The sequence below is a fragment of the Ambystoma mexicanum genome, chromosome 3q (genome assembly GCF_040938575.1).
Source record: "Ambystoma mexicanum isolate Mex_15411 chromosome 3q, UKY_AmexF1_1, whole genome shotgun sequence".
NCBI lineage: Eukaryota > Metazoa > Chordata > Amphibia > Caudata > Ambystomatidae > Ambystoma > Ambystoma mexicanum.
Window position 1 is genome coordinate 392,429,162 of NC_090926.1, and position 13,912 is coordinate 392,443,073.

Below are 13,912 nucleotides of genomic sequence, written 5' to 3' on the forward strand. Positions count from 1 at the left end.
TGTTATGCGCAGGGCAGCAGTCTTATGCCCTCTGCTACTGTACGCTTTCGTATTGGTGCTTGTTCATGATTCTAAAATGTAAACAGTCTGCTCTCAAAAGTGAAAGATTTGAAAGACTCTTGCTGTAACAAGCCTTTCCCACTCTTTTCCCTGGCGGTGAGAGAGCTGCTTTCTGCCTTTAACTTCCCCAATTGTGGAGTGGCTGGCTCCACCACTGACAACCAGTGCCTAATCCTGGAGGAAAACGGACAGAGGTCTGCGCCCTGCATCCTCCATGCGTCCCTAACGCTCCCAAACGCGACCACAGCCCATACGGGCACAGCCCTATGTCCTATGCAGCCCCTCTGGTGAAGCCACCCACACAACTTAGGGTTAGGATCTGTGCTCTTCCACGTAGGCCTGGCCACCTAGGCCCCAGAAAGTGTCACAGCCTGCTTTATAAACCTTAGTGACGGTGGCCTAGGTGAAGATGATGTTGATGGAATACTGATGCCTTTTGCCTCCCAGAAGCCACCTGGGAGCATAGTAAAATGAAGGGGTGTTCCTGCTCTGCTGCCCTGTGTTTGCCCTCTGCCTAAGTGACATTCATTCTGGGCTCTCCATGCAAATGTATCCATCTGGGAGAGAGCTAGGAATAGGACGTCTCTTTCTGCAGGCACAGTGGGGAAGACTCAGAGAGCTACATGCCTGAGACATCTTTCCTTGTCCCTCGCTCATTGTTCTGTTCCCTAACTTCGAACTCTCTGCCAGGCCAGGCCCTGTTTCTTTTACTGCCAACCCCCCTGACCCCTCGTCTTTCACCTACTTCCCGCTCTATTATGCCTTCTCCTTTTTTACTCTCTTCTATGGCCCTTTGAAAAGGAATGCAGGCCTAGCTAAGCCTCGTGAAGGAAATCTACCAACAAAAGATGCATGGGAGGTGCTGTGAGACGAGTAAGAAGGGATGAAGGGGTGATGGGTTGTTGAGTTGGGAAGCACCAGAGGCGTAGCCAGGATTTTCTAGCAAATGGGGTCTGAAGCTAATGTAGTTGGGCCCACTGCAATGACAAAAAATCTCTTTAAATGCCCACACAGAGCTGCTGAGTGGGCATTTACAGATTTTGGGTGGGCCTTTCCCCTCAGGCCCTACCCTGCCTACGCCTCTGCACTCTCACCCCCAGGGCAAAGAGTAGGAAAGGCTTGCTACAGCAAGAGTATTTCAAATCTTTCACTTTTGGGAGCAGAGTGTTTACATTTAAAAATCATGAACAAGCAGCATTAAGAAACCATACAGTAGCAGAGGCCAGAGAACTGCCCTGCGCATGTCAATACACCCCAATGACAAAAGCAAAGATTTAACTGACCTGCTTAGCTATTAGCGGCTCACACCTCACAATGATTATCATCTCTCTGTGAAGCAAAACATCCTCTGACTTGGGGTGAAACAGAGATCTAATGTGCCAATGGAAGGCAACATGGAAATTTAGTTTCCTGCTCTCAGAGGAAGGAGGGTCGACAGCTCAATGGGTTAATGCACCTACTGCAGCCTCCTATGTGTAGCCTGCAGGCGACACATTCAGTTGCCGGTGAGATGCTGATACAGGTTTGCTTGCTATGCAGGGGCCGGTGGTCACATCACAGCACCTCGAGAAGGTGTCCTGTTTGAGTCCTAGTGCAATTATGGTATCAACCATGACCCGTAGATTACACCTTTTACACCAGTTTTTTCCAGTCAGTTGGGGCCAGAGAGAAAAGCTTGTGTATGGGTGTTACCAAGGCCAGAGTGCCGAAAACAGAGGCACAATTGTTAGTGGGAACGCAGGTATTGAAGGGGCATTAGCTGTTGGCTGATCGCGCAGGGCAATCCATCCCCATTTTCAATAAAAACATTTTTTTTTAAATTAAAAAAATTACCCAAGAGACACCAGACATTGGATTAGAACTCAGGTCTCCAACATTGCAAGACAAAGCACTTACCACTTGAGCCACTGGTGGCTGTGCTTCTGAGAGCTGCATTTGGGCGTACATATCTTTCTTCTGCATGCCCCTGTGAGCATGCCCATGTGAGCATGCCCATTTGCATTGTCAAACATGTTCACTGCAGAAAATGAGGATAGAACATATGGCCCCCGCTCCTCCAAATATCAGCTAACTGCAGTCGTCTCGAGGTTAAGTGCTTGCGTTACAGCGTTGGGGGCATGGGTTTAAGTCCTGCTTTCGGCACATAAACGGAATAGTTGCGTAATCTCCTTGTACAGTTGTGGGTACCCACACTCCTTCTAAAAGGTTCAGTGGTTATGAAAAGAGGTCCTTGGAAAAGGGAGGGTGGAAGAAAGCAGAGAGGCAGGACTGAGGAAGCGCAGGGTAAATAAAGGAGGAGGTGGGGCAGGCTAAAGGGAGTGGTAGGGCTGGATGAATGGGTCCCTGTGGAGAGGGGGTGGGTCTGGGTGAGTGGGGGTAGGACTAGAAGGATATGGTGCAGGTTCCCTGGTAAAAGGAGGGTGGAAGAAAGCAGAGGTGGGACTGTGGTGGTGAGAAAGTGTGGCAGTTGGGGTCCATTCCACACCCTCTCCGCTGGGCCTCCTTTCCCCACATTAGGACCCTCCTTTACACACCCATTCCTCCACAATTCTGGGCCCTCTTCCCCCCATGACACCGTTCCCAGGGCCGACTTATTCGCTGTCTCCCCAGGGCCCACTTTATGCCCTCTAGACCTACCCCCTCCTCCTCTTCTCCACAGGGACCCATTCATCCAGCCCTACCTCCCCCTACTTTATTTACCGGCCACTTCCTCCCCTCCACATCCCGCTTCTCTGCTTTCTTCCACCCTCCCTTTACCAGGGAACTCATTACATTACATAGCCACTGAACCTTTTAGGAGTGTGGGTACCCACCACTGTACAAGGAGATTACCCAACTATTCTGTTTATGTGCCGAAAGCAGTACTCAAACCCAGGCCACCCCAGCGCTGTAACGCAAGCACTTAACCTCTAGGCCACTGCAGTTAGCTGGTATTTGGTGGAGCGGGGGAGGGGGGACAGATGTTCTATCCTCCTTGGTTTCAGTGAACATGTTTCACAATGCAAATGGGTATGCTCACAGGGGCATGCAGGAGAAAGATATATACGCCCAAAAGCGACCCTCGGAAACATGGCAATCAGTGGCTCAAGCTGTAAATCCTTGGTCTTGCAATGCTGGAGACCTGAGTTCTAATCCAATGTCCGGTATCTCTTGGGCATTTTTTTTTTCATTTAAAAAAAATGTTTTATTGAAAATTGGGATGCATTGCCCTGCCCGATCAGCCAACAGCTAACGCCCCTTCAATACATGTGTTCCCACTAACAGTTGTGCCTTTGTATTCTGCACTGTGGCCTTAGTAACACCCATACACAAGCTTGTCTCTCTGGCCCCAACTGACTGGAAAAAACGAGGGGAAAAGGTGCAATCTGGGGGTCATGGCTGATTCCATAATTGCACTGGGACTCAAACAGCACACCTTCTCGAGGTGCTGTGAGGTGACCACCGGCACCTGCATATCAAGCAAACCTGTATCAGCATCTCACCAGCAACTGAATGTGTCGCCTGCAAGGTACACATAGGAGGCTGCAGTAGGTGCATTAACCCATTGGGCTGTCGACCCTCCTTCCTCTGAGAGCAGGAAACTGCATTTCCATGTTGACTTACTTTGGCACATTAGATCTATCTTTCACCCCAATTCAGAGGATGCTTTGCTTCACGGAGAGATGATAATCATTGTGAGGTGTGAGCCACTAATAGCTAAGCAGGTCAGTTAAATCTTTGACCTTGTCATTGGGGTGTATTGTTATGCGCAGGGCAGCAGTCTTATGCCCTCTGCTACTGTACGCTTTCGTATTGGTGCTTGTTCATGATTCTAAAATGTAAACAGTCTGCTCTCAAAAGTGAAAGATTTGAAAGACTCTTGCTGTAACAAGCCTTTCCCACTCTTTGCCCTGGCGGTGAGAGAGCTGCTTTCTGCCTTTAACTTCCCCAATTGTGGAGTGGCTGGCTCCACCACTGACAACCAGTGCCTAATCCTGGAGGAAAACGGACAGAGGTCTGCGCCCTGCATCCTCCATGCGTCCCTAACTCTCCCAAACGCGACCACAGCCCATACGGGCACAGCCCTATGTCCTATGCAGCCCCTCTGGTGAAGCCACCCACACAACTTAGGGTTAGGATCTGTGCTCTTCCACGTAGGCCTGGCCACCTAGGCCCCAGAAAGTGTCACAGCCTGCTTTATAAACCTTAGTGACGGTGGCCTAGGTGAAGATGATGTTGATGGAATACTGATGCCTTTTGCCTCCCAGAAGCCACCTGGGAGCATAGTAAAATGAAGGGGTGTTCCTGCTCTGCTGCCCTGTGTTTGCCCTCTGCCTAAGTGACATTCATTCTGGGCTCTCCAGGCAAATGTATCCATCTGGGAGAGAGCTAGGAATAGGACGTCTCTTTCTGCAGGCACAGTGGGGAAGACTCAGAGAGCTACATGCCTGAGACATCTTTCCTTGTCCCTCGCTCATTGTTCTGTTCCCTAACTTCGAACTCTCTGCCAGGCCAGGCCCTGTTTCTTTTACTGCCAACCCCCCTGACCCCTCGTCTTTCACCTACTTCCCGCTCTATTATGCCTTCTCCTTTTTTACTCTCTTCTATGGCCCTTTGAAAAGGAATGCAGGCCTAGCTAAGCCTCGTGAAGGAAATCTACCAACAAAAGATGCATGGGAGGTGCTGTGAGACGAGTAAGAAGGGATGAAGGGGTGATGGGTTGTTGAGTTGGGAAGCACCAGAGGCGTAGCCAGGATTTTTTAGCAAATGGGGTCTGAAGCTAATGTAGTTGGGCCCACTGCAATGACAAAAATCTCTTTAAATGCCCACACAGAGCTGCTGAGTGGGCATTTACAGATTTTGGGTGGGCCTTTCCCCTCAGGCCCTACCCTGCCTACGCCTCTGCACTCTCACCCCCAGGGCAGAGAGTAGGAAAGGCTTGCTACAGCAAGAGTCTTTCAAATCTTTCACTTTTGGGAGCAGAGTGTTTACATTTAAAAATCATGAACAAGCAGCATTAAGAAACCATACAGTAGCAGAGGACAGAGGACTGCCCTGCGCATGTCAATACACCCCAATGACAAAAGCAAAGATTTAACTGACCTGCTTAGCTATTAGCGGCTCACACCTCACAATGATTATCATCTCTCTGTGAAGCAAAACATCCTCTGACTTGGGGTGAAACCGAGATCTAATGTGCCAATGGAAGGCAACATGGAAATTTAGTTTCCTGCTCTCAGAGGAAGGAGGGTCAACAGCCCAATGGGTTAATGCACCTACTGCAGCCTCCTATGTGTAGCCTGCAGGCGACACATTCAGTTGCCGGTGAGATGCTGATACAGGTTTGCTTGCTATGCAGGGGCCGGTGGTCACATCACAGCACCTCGAGAAGGTGTCCTGTTTGAGTCCTAGTGCAATTATGGTATCAACCATGACCTGTAGATTACACCTTTTACACCCGTTTTTTCCAGTCAGTTGGGGCCAGAGAGACAAGCTTGTGTATGGGTGTTACCAAGGCCAGAGTGCCGAAAACAGACGCACAATTGTTAGTGGGAACGCAGGTATTGAAGGGGCATTAGCTGTTGGCTGATCGCGCAGGGCAATCCATCCCCATTTTCAATAAAAACATTTTTTTTTAAATTAAAAAAATTACCCAAGAGACACCGGACATTGAATTAGAACTCAGGTCTCCAACATTGCAAGACAAAGCACTTACCACTTGAGCCACTGGTGGCTGTGCTTCTGAGAGTTGCATTTGGGCGTATATATCTTTCTTCTGCATGCCCCTGTGAGCATGCCCATGTGAGCATGCCCATTTGCATTGTCAAACATGTTCACTGCAGAAAATGAGGATAGAACATCTGGCCCCCGCTCCTCCAAATATCAGCTAACTGCAGTCGCCTCGAGGTTAAGTGCTTGCGTTACAGCGTTGGGGGCATGGGTTTAAGTCCTGCTTTCGGCACATAAACGGAATAGTTGCGTAATCTCCTTGTACAGTTGTGGGTACCCACACTCCTTCTAAAAGGTTCAGTGGTTATGAAAAGAGGTCCTTGGAAAAGGGGGGGGTGGAAGAAAGCAGAGAGGCAGGACTGAGGAAGCGCAGGGTAAATAAAGGAGGAGGTGGGGCAGGCTAAAGGGAGTGGTAGGGCTGGATGAATGGGTCCCTGTGGAGAGGGGGCGGGTCTGGGTGAGTGGGGGTAGGACTAGAAGGATATGGTGCAGGTTCCCTGGTAAAAGGAGGGTGGAAGAAAGCAGAGGTGGGACTGTGGTGGTGAGAAAGTGTGGCAGTTGGGGTCCATTCCACACCCTCTCCGCTGGGCCTCCTTTCCCCACATTAGGACCCTCCTTTACACACCCATTCCTCCACAATTCTGGGCCCTCTTCCCCCCATGACACCGTTCCCAGGGCCGACTTATTCGCTGTCTCCCCAGGGCCCACTTTATGCCCTCTAGACCTACCCCCTCCTCCTCTTCTCCACAGGGACCCATTCATCCAGCCCTACCTCCCCCTACTTTATTTACCGGCCACTTCCTCGCCTCCACATCCCGCTTCTCTGCTTTCTTCCACCCTCCCTTTACCAGGGAACTCATTACATTACATAGCCACTGAACCTTTTAGGAGTGTGGGTACCCACCACTGTACAAGGAGATTACCCAACTATTCTGTTTATGTGCCGAAAGCAGTACTCGAACCCAGGCCCCCCCAGCGCTGTAACGCAAGCACTTAACCTCTAGGCCACTGCAGTTAGCTGGTATTTGGTGGAGCGGGGGAAGGGGGACAGATTATCTATCCTCCTTGGTTTCAGTGAACATGTTTCACAATGCAAATGGGTATGCTCACAGGGGCATGCAGGAGAAAGATATATACGCCCAAAAGCGACCCTCGGAAGCATGGCAATCAGTGGCTAAAGCTGTAACTCCTTGGTCTTGCAATGCTGGAGACCTGAGTTCTAATCCAATGTCCAGTATCTCTTGGGCATTTTTTTTTTCATTAAAAAAAAATGTTTTTATTGAAAATTGGGATGCATTGCCCTGCCCGATCAGCCAACAGCTAACGCCCCTTCAATACATGTGTTCCCACTAACAGTTGTGCCTTTGTATTCTGCACTCTGGCCTTAGTAACACCCATACACAAGCTTGTCTCTCTGGCCCCAACTGACTGGAAAAATCGAGGGGAAAAGGTGTAATCTGGGGGTCATGGCTGATTCCATAATTGCACTGGGACTCAAACAGCACACCTTCTCGATGTGCTCTGAGGTGACCACCGGCCCCTGCATAGCAAGCAAACCTGTATCAGCATCTCACCAGCAACTGAATGTGTCGCCTGCAAGGTACACATAGGAGGCTGCAGTAGGTGCATTAACCCATTGGGCTGTCGACCCTCCTTCCTCTGAGAGCAGGAAACTGCATTTCCATGTTGACTTACTTTGGCACATTAGATCTATCTTTCACCCCAATTCAGAGGATGTTTTGCTTCACGGAGAGATGATAATCATTGTGAGGTGTGAGCCACTAATAGCTAAGCAGGTCAGTTAAATCTTTGACCTTGTCATTGGGGTGTATTGTTATGCGCAGGGCAGCAGTCTTATGCCCTCTGCTACTGTACGCTTTCGTATTGGTGCTTGTTCATGATTCTAAAATGTAAACAGTCTGCTCTCAAAAGTGAAAGATTTGAAAGACTCTTGCTGTAACAAGCCTTTCCCACTCTTTGCCCTGGCGGTGAGAGAGCTGCTTTCTGCCTTTAACTTCCCCAATTGTGGAGTGGCTGGCTCCACCACTGACAACCAGTGCCTAATCCTGGAGGAAAACGGACAGAGGTCTGCGCCCTGCATCCTCCATGCGTCCCTAACGCTCCCAAACGCGACCACAGCCCATACGGGCACAGCCCTATGTCCTATGGAGCCCCTCTGGTGAAGCCACCCACACAACTTAGGGTTAGGATCTGTGCTCTTCCACGTAGGCCTGGCCACCTAGGCCCCAGAAAGTGTCACAGCCTGCTTTATAAACCTTAGTGACGGTGGCCTAGGTGAAGATGATGTTGATGGAATACTGATGCCTTTTGCCTCCCAGAAGCCACCTGGGAGCATAGTAAAATGAAGGGGTGTTCCTGCTCTGCTGCCCTGTGTTTGCCCTCTGCCTAAGTGACATTCATTCTGGGCTCTCCAGGCAAATGTATCCATCTGGGAGAGAGCTAGGAATAGGACGTCTCTTTCTGCAGGCACAGTGGGGAAGACTCAGAGAGCTACATGCCTGAGACATCTTTCCTTGTCCCTCGCTCATTATTCTGTTCCCTAACTTCGAACTCTCTGCCAGGCCAGGCCCTGTTTCTTTTACTGCCAACCCCCCTGACCCCTCGTCTTTCACCTACTTCCCGCTCTATTATGCCTTCTCCTTTTTTACTCTCTTCTATGGCCCTTTGAAAAGGAATGCAGGCCTAGCTAAGCCTCGTGAAGGAAATCTACCAACAAAAGATGCATGGGAGGTGCTGTGAGACGAGTAAGAAGGGATGAAGGGGTGATGGGTTGTTGAGTTGGGAAGCACCAGAGGCGTAGCCAGGATTTTCTAGCAAATGGGGTCTGAAGCTAATGTAGTTGGGCCCACTGCAATGACAAAAATCTCTTTAAATGCCCACACAGAGCTGCTGAGTGGGCATTTACAGATTTTGGGTGGGCCTTTCCCCTCAGGCCCTACCCTGCCTACGCCTCTGCACTCTCACCCCCAGGGCAGAGAGTAGGAAAGGCTTGCTACAGCAAGAGTCTTTCAAATCTTTCACTTTTGGGAGCAGAGTGTTTACATTTAAAAATCATGAACAAGCAGCATTAAGAAACCATACAGTAGCAGAGGACAGAGGACTGCCCTGCGCATGTCAATACACCCCAATGACAAAAGCAAAGATTTAACTGACCTGCTTAGCTATTAGCGGCTCACACCTCACAATGATTATCATCTCTCTGTGAAGCAAAACATCCTCTGACTTGGGGTGAAACAGAGATCTAATGTGCCAATGGAAGGCAACATGGAAATTTAGTTTCCTGCTCTCAGAGGAAGGAGGGTCGACAGCCCAATGGGTTAATGCACCTACTGCAGCCTCCTATGTGTAGCCTGCAGGCGACACATTCAGTTGCCGGTGAGATGCTGATACAGGTTTGCTTGCTATGCAGGGGCCGGTGGTCACATCACAGCACCTCGAGAAGGTGTCCTGTTTGAGTCCTAGTGCAATTATGGTATCAACCATGACCTGTAGATTACACCTTTTACACCCGTTTTTTCCAGTCAGTTGGGGCCAGAGAGACAAGCTTGTGTATGGGTGTTACCAAGGCCAGAGTGCTGAAAACAGAGGCACAATTGTTAGTGGGAACGCAGGTATTGAAGGGGCATTAGCTGTTGGCTGATCGCGCAGGGCAATCCATCCCCATTTTCAACAAAAACATTTTTTTTTAAATTAAAAAAATTACCCAAGAGACACCGGACATTGAATTAGAACTCAGGTCTCCAACATTGCAAGACAAAGCACTTACCACTTGAGCCACTGGTGGCTGTGCTTCTGAGAGTTGCATTTGGGCGTATATATCTTTCTTCTGCATGCCCCTGTGAGCATGCCCATGTGAGCATGCCCATTTGCATTGTCAAACATGTTCACTGCAGAAAATGAGGATAGAACATCTGGCCCCCGCTCCTCCAAATATCAACTAACTGCAGTCGCCTCGAGGTTAAGTGCTTGCGTTACAGCGTTGGGGGCATGGGTTTAAGTCCTGCTTTCGGCACATAAACGGAATAGTTGCGTAATCTCCTTGTACAGTTGTGGGTACCCGCACTCCTTCTAAAAGGTTCAGTGGTTATGAAAAGAGGTCCTTGGAAAAGGGAGGGTGGAAGAAAGCAGAGAGGCAGGACTGAGGAAGCGCAGGGTAAATAAAGGAGGAGGTGGGGCAGGCTAAAGGGAGTGGTAGGGCTGGATGAATGGGTCCCTGTGGAGAGGGGGCGGGTCTGGGTGAGTGGGGGTAGGACTAGAAGGATATGGTGCAGGTTCCCTGGTAAAAGGAGGGTGGAAGAAAGCAGAGGTGGGACTGTGGCAGTTGGGGTCCATTCCACACCCTCTCCGCTGGGCCTCCTTTACCCACATTAGGACCCTCCTTTACACACCCATTCCTCCACAATTCTGGGCCCTCTTCCCCCCATGACACCGTTCCCAGGGCCGACTTATTCGCTGTCTCCCCAGGGCCCACTTTATGCCCTCTAGACCTACCCCCTCCTCCTCTTCTCCACAGGGACCCATTCATCCAGCCCTACCTCCCCCTACTTTATTTACCGGCCACTTCCTCGCCTCCACATCCCGCTTCTCTGCTTTCTTCCACCCTCCCTTTACCAGGGAACTCATTACATTACATAGCCACTGAACCTTTTAGGAGTGTGGGTACCCACCACTGTACAAGGAGATTACCCAACTATTCTGTTTATGTGCCGAAAGCAGTACTCGAACCCAGGCCCCCCCAGCGCTGTAACGCAAGCACTTAACCTCTAGGCCACTGCAGTTAGCTGGTATTTGGTGGAGCGGGGGAAGGGGGACAGATTATCTATCCTCCTTGGTTTCAGTGAACATGTTTCACAATGCAAATGGGTATGCTCACAGGGGCATGCAGGAGAAAGATATATACGCCCAAAAGCGACCCTCGGAAGCATGGCAATCAGTGGCTCAAGCTGTAACTCATTGGTCTTGCAATGCTGGAGACCTGAGTTCTAATCCAATGTCCAGTATCTCTTGGGCATTTTTTTTTTCATTTAAAAAAAATGTTTTTATTGAAAATTGGGATGCATTGCCCTGCCCGATCAGCCAACAGCTAACGCCCCTTCAATACATGTGTTCCCACTAACAGTTGTGCCTTTGTATTCTGCACTCTGGCCTTAGTAACACCCATACACAAGCTTGTCTCTCTGGCCCCAACTGACTGGAAAAATCGAGGGGAAAAGGTGTAATCTGGGGGTCATGGCTGATTCCATAATTGCACTGGGACTCAAACAGCACACCTTCTCGATGTGCTCTGAGGTGACCACCGGCCCCTGCATAGCAAGCAAACCTGTATCAGCATCTCACCAGCAACTGAATGTGTCGCCTGCAAGGTACACATAGGAGGCTGCAGTAGGTGCATTAACCCATTGGGCTGTCGACCCTCCTTCCTCTGAGAGCAGGAAACTGCATTTCCATGTTGACTTACTTTGGCACATTAGATCTATCTTTCACCCCAATTCAGAGGATGTTTTGCTTCACGGAGAGATGATAATCATTGTGAGGTGTGAGCCACTAATAGCTAAGCAGGTCAGTTAAATCTTTGACCTTGTCATTGGGGTGTATTGTTATGCGCAGGGCAGCAGTCTTATGCCCTCTGCTACTGTACGCTTTCGTATTGGTGCTTGTTCATGATTCTAAAATGTAAACAGTCTGCTCTCAAAAGTGAAAGATTTGAAAGACTCTTGCTGTAACAAGCCTTTCCCACTCTTTGCCCTGGCGGTGAGAGAGCTGCTTTCTGCCTTTAACTTCCCCAATTGTGGAGTGGCTGGCTCCACCACTGACAACCAGTGCCTAATCCTGGAGGAAAACGGACAGAGGTCTGCGCCCTGCATCCTCCATGCGTCCCTAACGCTCCCAAACGCGACCACAGCCCATACGGGCACAGCCCTATGTCCTATGCAGCCCCTCTGGTGAAGCCACCCACACAACTTAGGGTTAGGATCTGTGCTCTTCCACGTAGGCCTGGCCACCTAGGCCCCAGAAAGTGTCACAGCCTGCTTTATAAACCTTAGTGACGGTGGCCTAGGTGAAGATGATGTTGATGGAATACTGATGCCTTTTGCCTCCCAGAAGCCACCTGGGAGCATAGTAAAATGAAGGGGTGTTCCTGCTCTGCTGCCCTGTGTTTGCCCTCTGCCTAAGTGACATTCATTCTGGGCTCTCCAGGCAAATGTATCCATCTGGGAGAGAGCTAGGAATAGGACGTCTCTTTCTGCAGGCACAGTGGGGAAGACTCAGAGAGCTACATGCCTGAGACATCTTTCCTTGTCCCTCGCTCATTATTCTGTTCCCTAACTTCGAACTCTCTGCCAGGCCAGGCCCTGTTTCTTTTACTGCCAACCCCCCTGACCCCTCGTCTTTCACCTACTTCCCGCTCTATTATGCCTTCTCCTTTTTTACTCTCTTCTATGGCCCTTTGAAAAGGAATGCAGGCCTAGCTAAGCCTCGTGAAGGAAATCTACCAACAAAAGATGCATGGGAGGTGCTGTGAGACGAGTAAGAAGGGATGAAGGGGTGATGGGTTGTTGAGTTGGGAAGCACCAGAGGCGTAGCCAGGATTTTCTAGCAAATGGGGTCTGAAGCTAATGTAGTTGGGCCCACTGCAATGACAAAAATCTCTTTAAATGCCCACACAGAGCTGCTGAGTGGGCATTTACAGATTTTGGGTGGGCCTTTCCCCTCAGGCCCTACCCTGCCTACGCCTCTGCACTCTCACCCCCAGGGCAGAGAGTAGGAAAGGCTTGCTACAGCAAGAGTCTTTCAAATCTTTCACTTTTGGGAGCAGAGTGTTTACATTTAAAAATCATGAACAAGCAGCATTAAGAAACCATACAGTAGCAGAGGACAGAGGACTGCCCTGCGCATGTCAATACACCCCAATGACAAAAGCAAAGATTTAACTGACCTGCTTAGCTATTAGCGGCTCACACCTCACAATGATTATCATCTCTCTGTGAAGCAAAACATCCTCTGACTTGGGGTGAAACAGAGATCTAATGTGCCAATGGAAGGCAACATGGAAATTTAGTTTCCTGCTCTCAGAGGAAGGAGGGTCGACAGCCCAATGGGTTAATGCACCTACTGCAGCCTCCTATGTGTAGCCTGCAGGCGACACATTCAGTTGCCGGTGAGATGCTGATACAGGTTTGCTTGCTATGCAGGGGCCGGTGGTCACATCACAGCACCTCGAGAAGGTGTCCTGTTTGAGTCCTAGTGCAATTATGGTATCAACCATGACCTGTAGATTACACCTTTTACACCCGTTTTTTCCAGTCAGTTGGGGCCAGAGAGACAAGCTTGTGTATGGGTGTTACCAAGGCCAGAGTGCTGAAAACAGAGGCACAATTGTTAGTGGGAACGCAGGTATTGAAGGGGCATTAGCTGTTGGCTGATCGCGCAGGGCAATCCATCCCCATTTTCAACAAAAACATTTTTTTTTAAATTAAAAAAATTACCCAAGAGACACCGGACATTGAATTAGAACTCAGGTCTCCAACATTGCAAGACAAAGCACTTACCACTTGAGCCACTGGTGGCTGTGCTTCTGAGAGTTGCATTTGGGCGTATATATCTTTCTTCTGCATGCCCCTGTGAGCATGCCCATGTGAGCATGCCCATTTGCATTGTCAAACATGTTCACTGCAGAAAATGAGGATAGAACATCTGGCCCCCGCTCCTCCAAATATCAACTAACTGCAGTCGCCTCGAGGTTAAGTGCTTGCGTTACAGCGTTGGGGGCATGGGTTTAAGTCCTGCTTTCGGCACATAAACGGAATAGTTGCGTAATCTCCTTGTACAGTTGTGGGTACCCACACTCCTTCTAAAAGGTTCAGTGGTTATGAAAAGAGGTCCTTGGAAAAGGGAGGGTGGAAGAAAGCAGAGAGGCAGGACTGAGGAAGCGCAGGGTAAATAAAGGAGGAGGTTGGGCAGGCTAAAGGGAGTGGTAGGGCTGGATGAATGGGTCCCTGTGGAGAGGGGGCGGGTCTGGGTGAGTGGGGGTAGGACTAGAAGGATATGGTGCAGGTTCCCTGGTAAAAGGAGGGTGGAAGAAAGCAGAGGTGGGACTGTGGCAGTTGGGGTCCATTCCACA